Consider the following 6,244-nt stretch of genomic DNA (forward strand, 5'->3'; position numbering starts at 1 on the left):
AAGTCCGCAGGCCGATGCTCTTATCTACTGAGCCACACCGGTCAGTGCAAGGGGTAGTATGTTTCATAGGAGTTTTCAAGTAGCTAGAAAAGACTTGTCTGGACAAGTTTTACAGAGAACAAGTTTTGTTTGGCTGGGATCTTGAAAGATGAGTTGGATTCTGAAAGGGAATAAGAGTGTATTTGTGGGGCATTCCAGAAAGCTCATTCAGGCTAGAGGAGAAGGAGCTTGAAATGGAAGTCGTGGCAGATAAATCGCCATTCCACTTCCGTCAGCGCAGTGCACTCTTCGACCTTACTTAGTAGGTCTTTGGATGTGGAATTGTACTTTGAAAATGGGGTTATATTAATGCTGAGTTTCTTTTCAAGAGCCTTTTCTTCATCAGCTAATCTTGAAAGATGTGCTTCTTGATCATGTTCTAATATCTGCCTCAGGTGCTTAAATTCAGAGAGTAACTCCAGCCTTAGGTTTTCCAACTTCTCTCTCAGTTCTAAGAGAATTTTTGCTTTGAATGATTATTAATTTCTGAACATCTGTCACCTGCTTCTTCAGGGGCTCAATGTAACTGCTGAGCCTTTTGCCTGTGATGACAGTCAGCCTCCTCCATGGGCCTCTCCTGGTGGTCAGAGGGCTGAGTGCATAGGGGACAGAACAAATGTAGGTCCTCTCAGAAGAGGGTCATGACCTTGTGCTTGTCTCACAAGCACCCCTCTTCCTGCCTCTTGCCCCTGGTGGTCTGGAGGAGCTTGGTGATGTCAACCATCATTCCTGCTGGGTGTTGCTCCTCACATGCCTCTCTTCTCATGGGTGACAGCACACAGGGCAAGAGAACCTGTCCTGTAGATCAGCCCAGGACTGCTGGATACAGGAGTGACAGATGTTGTGCCCACCTTCGATGGTGACAGGGCCTCTCAGGTCATCCAGACAGATGGGATAGTTGCTTTCTGCTGGGAGTCCTGCCAGAGCTGCTTCAACCGCCAGTGGGCTCTGAATGAAGGACTGGACTGAGGTGGGTTTCTTCGGGATGCTGGGCTCTGCAGTGAGAAGTGGATGCCCCGGAAACCTCAGTCCTCACTTAGATGGTGGCCTATGAGTCCTGCGAGTCCCATGGCCTTTTAATTCCTGCTGCCAAGAGAAGCCCTTCCCCCAACCTGTAGCCAGTCACAGCTCAGCTGGACAACTGCTCCAGATTTAGAAGCTAAAAATAAATAAATAATTAAAGCCAGCTACGCAGCTTCTTGTCAGAACAGTTGTTACCTGAAATCATTAGTTGCTATGTGTGAGAAAACATTTCTTCCTTCAATACCTAAGTTTATTTCAAGTGTTTCCAGTCAAACAGATATTTCTCTCCTAAACCCAATCTTTCTTTTTTTTTAAAAAAAATATATTTTATTGATTTTTTACAGAGAGGAAGGGAGAGGGATAGAGAGTTAGAAACATGGATGAGAGAGAAACATCAATCAGCTGCCTCCTGCACACCCCCTACTGGGGATGTGCCCGCAACCAAGGTACATGCCCTTGACCGGAATCGAACCTGGGACCCTTGAGTCCACAGGCCGATGCTCTATCCACTGAGCCAAACCGGCCAGGGCATAAACCCAATCTTTCATTCTCGTGCTTTTATCATGAAGCTCATCTACTTCCACTGGGCGCCACCATCCATGAGTCCCATCTACTTTACATTCACCCACCAGGGCCTATGGGAACTGCACAGGCTCTGGGACAGAGGGATGGACCACACCCAAATTACAATGCAGCCTTGGTCACCTCTCCATGTAACCTGGGAGAATTTATTTTACATCCTGAAGGGTTCAGAACATGCCACCTCAAAATATGCCATTGAAACGTGAAAGTTGGACTGGAAAGTGTGGTGGTCTTCTGGGCAGGATGATTCCTGGGTCCTTGTCCAAGTGGAGTTGAAGAATTAAACCATGGACAAAGGGTGGTATAGTTTAGGATGGAAATTTATTGAGACACAAGCACAGATTCCCATGTGGGGAGGGGAAGAAAATCCCACTATGTCCCTTTTTTCTACGGTTCATAAAGTTTGTAGTTCTTTGTGCCTCGATATCCCCTCTGATTTGTCACTATAGCAACTCGAGAGCTCAAACCACTGGTGAGGTACCTGAGGTTCTCCTCCTCTTCTCCCTTATTGTCTTCCTATTCCCTTTGGGCTTTGCTCTTCCCTCTCTGAAGGAGGGGCTCCCTTCCCTTTATTTTGTAACTGTAGACCTGCAGCTCTCGGCTCCCTTATTCTATGGAAATGTGTACCTTCTGGCAGCTCCCTTATTCTGTATATATTCTCTTTGCAGCCCTGTGCTTTCCCTATGGACCCCTTACTTTTTTTTCAAATTTCCTAAATCTGCCCACTTTGCCCCCAAAAGCTCCTTTCACCATTTTGGATGTGGCTTATTTTGAGTTGAAGGCAATCAAAACGCAGTAGACTTAGGAAAAGCCCTTAACTCTTCCTGCACTGCTCCCCCACCCCCCAAAATTTTAACATCTCCCACTTGTGAGATAATCAGCAATTATAAAAGAAATTTATATTAGAAAAGGGGCCTTTGTACCTGGAAGAGAACTATTGTCAGAGACTAGAGGCCCGGTGCACAAATTTGTGCACCAGTGGCTCCCTCTGGGTGGCTTGTGGTGATCGGCACCCATGCTCTCACCCCCAGCTTGCACCCGCAGCCCCACCTAACTCCATCATTGCCTGGTAGCTGGGTGCCAGCCTCACCCTCCACTGCCGCCGCTGGTCTCCATCTACAGGGTGATTGGGTGCCTGCTCGCACCCGCTTTGGCATGGCACTGCCCACTCACCTGCTCCACCATGCCACCATGGTCCCACTCTCTTCAGGGCCCATTGCGGTCAGCAGTGCCTCCACTGCCACCCTCTGCCAGTGCCGCATCACCTATGCCCGTCATGTTCCGTGCTGCCCCCTGGTGGTCAGCGCATGTCATAGTGAGCAGTCAGGCTCCCAGTTGAACTCCTTCATAGGGGACAATTTGCATATTTGGCTTTTATTACTTAGTGTACCTTTTTCACCTAAGAGACTTACTTATTAACTGGACCGCCTTTGCTTAACAAACATTTCTTCCTCTCACCTTCCAGTGAATTGTCTCCCACAACGCCAGAAGATCCAGACCTCTAGCCTTTCCTCACCTCCAGATGGCATAGAAGTCTCACTTCTCTGACCACTAGTTGAGTTTCAACTCTTTGTGAAATTCCTGCATATAAAAAATCCTATTTAAAAAGTTTTTGTTTCTTGTTAACCCATGTTAGGCAGTTAGGCACGAGCAGAGCAAGGAAGAAGGGCTTGTACAGAAGGTCACCAGGGTGGAAAAGCCCCAGGTGCCTAGCAAGGAACAATCAGTTGTGGGGTGGGACCCTTCCCCCAGGGTGACTTCCTCACCCGGCATATCCACAGAGTAGGCCCCCTGACCTTTCCTCCCTGTAGACAACCTCTATTCCTCAGTATTATTTCAGCTCCAGGCCCAGGTAAGCAATAAAATCAGCCTCAGGACCAGCTGCATTGAATAATGAGCCCTTGCCCTGGTGCCTGCCAATCAATCAGTGGCGACCTCAACCCTGAAAGGACACACCTGGGAAACTGCAGAGTATTCTATTGAGCTCTTCCCCTGGTCCCTCCCCTGAAATCTCCGCCCTCACCCTAGCCAGTTTGGCTCAGTGGATAGAGCGTTGGCCTGTGGACTAAAGGGTCCCAGGTTTGATTCTAGTCAAGGGCACATGCCTGGGTTGTAGGTTCAACCCCCAGTAGGCAGTGTGCTGGAGGCAGCTAGTCAATGATTCTTTCATCATTGGTGTTTCTATTTCCCCTTTCCCCTCTCTGAAATCAATAAAAATATATTTTTAAAAAATCTCTACCTTTAAAACCCTTTGGTCTGAGAAACCTCCTGAGAGCACCCCTATCCCTTTTCCTTCATCCTTCCTTGCCCCCTCTCCCTCCCCGCCCAGGCATGTTACCATTAGCTTGCTCACTCCCAAGATCCACGGGATCTTCCTTTACCTCTATAATTTGTTTTCTAAGCCCATTTGTTCTAAGAATTATTTCTTCTATCTCTGTGATTTACCAAATAAATGTTCTCTTACAGTTTGGGGTCTTGGCTCCTAATTCTTTCCCAGCCAGAACCCAAGTACCGAGGTTGCTGAACCCAGGTTTGGTCTGAGCCTACTGGTCAGACATCTGTTGCTGTTCCCATCGCCTGCAACAAATGTGTTTAATGTTAATTTAATTCTTAGACCAGACTAGAATGGTATATGGGAAATTTGTTCCTCCCATACACTGCCAAACTCTTGGAGTCAGGTATATAAGAATAATAATATCACTATAGCCGTAACTGGTTTGGCTCAGTGGATAGAGCATCGCCCTGTGGACTGAAGGGTCCCAGGTTCGATTCCGGTCAAGGGCATGTACCTTTGTTGCGGGCACATCCCCCATAGGTGGTGTGTAGGAGGCAGCTGATCGATGTTTCTCTCTCATTGATGTTTCTTTTTTTTTTTTTTTTTTTTGAAGGGTGTTTTTTTTATTTTATTATTATTTTATGTACAAAGAGATAGCATTCTGTAATAAGGTAGATGTCTTGAATGACCCATTCACGGAAGTTCACTTAGTCCAACTTGATGAAACCGATGTCCTTCGCTTACTGACGGAAACACTGGCGGCACATGTTGAGGCCGTACTTCCGGATCAGGCCGTGGCGGTTCGAGCAGACGCAGCAAGAACGGGAACCCTGGCCGAATTTCCTCGGATGGCTCCAGTAGAGCTGCTGGTGACCCATCTTGCTCACTCGGTAGCAACGAGGCAAAGGCTCATTGATGTTTCTAACTCTCTGTCCCTCTCCCTTCTTCTCTGTAAAAAAATCAATAAAATATTTTTAAAAAAATAATATCACCATAATTTTTTATGAGGATATAGAAATTTAAGAAAGCCCTGGTGTTGAGACAGTATTTATAATGGCTACAAATTCACATTTACCAAATTTAATTTGCTTTTTCAACCTTACTCCTCTACAGTATCCTATATAATAAAAGACTAATATGCAAATCGACCAAACAGTGGAACAAACGGTTGCTATGACATGCACTGACCATCAGGGGGCAGACGTTCAATGCAGAAGATGCCCCCTGATGGTCAGTGTGTTCCCACAGGGGAAGCGCCACTCAGCCAGAAGCCAGGCTTATAGCTGGCCAGCACAGTGATGGAGGCAGGAGCCTCTCCTGCCTCCGCAGCAGCACTAAAGAAGTCCAACTGCCGGGGAGTGGGCCTAAGCCGTGAGTCAGGCATCCCCCAAGGGCTCTCCAACTGTGAGAGGGCGCACAGGCTGAGGGCGCCCCCCCACCCCCCACCCCTGAGTGCAATAATCTCATGCACCGGGCCTTTAGTATTGCATAAGGAAATACAATTGTCCCTCTACCTTCCTAGGTTCTGAGCTGAAAAATTCCTGTAATAAAAAGACATACTAAGCCCTAGCCAGTTTTGTTGAGTGAATAGAGCATCAGCCTGGGGACTGAAGGGTCCCAGGTTTCTATATCTCTCTCCCTCTCCCTTACTATTTGAAATCTACAAAAATATATTTAAAAGCTATAAGACAACCCTAGCCGATTTGGCTCAAGGATTAGAGTGTCAGCCTACAGACCAAAGGTCCTGGATTTGATTCCAGTGAAGGGCAGGTACCTTGGTTGCAGGCTCTTCCCTAGCTGGGCCATGGTCAGGGCTCGTGCAGGAGGCAACCAATTGATATCTTTCTCTCACATCGATGTTCTCTTTCTTTCCCTCTCTCTTCCTTTCTCTAAGAAATCAATGGAAAAATAAGAAAAATGTTACTTTGGTATTTCTTCATTTTGTCCTATTGGCCTCCTATGGCAAACATTGAATCAATGTGCCTCACCCATATATATATTCTACCTTAACAGAAAAGTGCCTTTTCAGTGACCAGAAGAGACTTACTCCATTTTCTTGTCATTAAATGTTTTTGTAATATTTCAATTGCAGGTGACATTCAGTATTCTTTTAGTCAATAAATATTTGCCATATATGTGTAAGTATGCAAAGTGCACTGTAGAGTCCCATGGTAGTTATTTTCATCTACATCCTTTGCTTGTTGTCATTGCTTTTGGCTGGGTTTGGACTATGAAGTTTGCATTAAGAGGAGAATACCTGTGATTGGACAATAAGATCTAGAGTCAGAGATGACCCTGACTCTGTTAGGTCAACATGAGGAATGT

The 6,244-nt window shown here is 46.4% G+C and overlaps 2 pseudogenes; both read right to left on the minus strand.

Annotated features, from left to right (window-relative positions):
* Positions 1–212: 212 nt before the first annotated feature.
* On the minus strand, positions 213–2,922 carry LOC129149568 (tripartite motif-containing protein 75-like; annotated as a pseudogene).
* Positions 2,923–4,553: 1,631 nt separating this feature from the next.
* On the minus strand, positions 4,554–4,819 carry LOC103304371 (40S ribosomal protein S29-like; annotated as a pseudogene).
* Between the last annotated feature and the right edge of the window lie 1,425 nt (positions 4,820–6,244).

This window comes from Eptesicus fuscus, chromosome 6, assembly GCF_027574615.1.
Source record: "Eptesicus fuscus isolate TK198812 chromosome 6, DD_ASM_mEF_20220401, whole genome shotgun sequence".
Classification (NCBI taxonomy): Eukaryota; Metazoa; Chordata; class Mammalia; order Chiroptera; family Vespertilionidae; genus Eptesicus; species Eptesicus fuscus.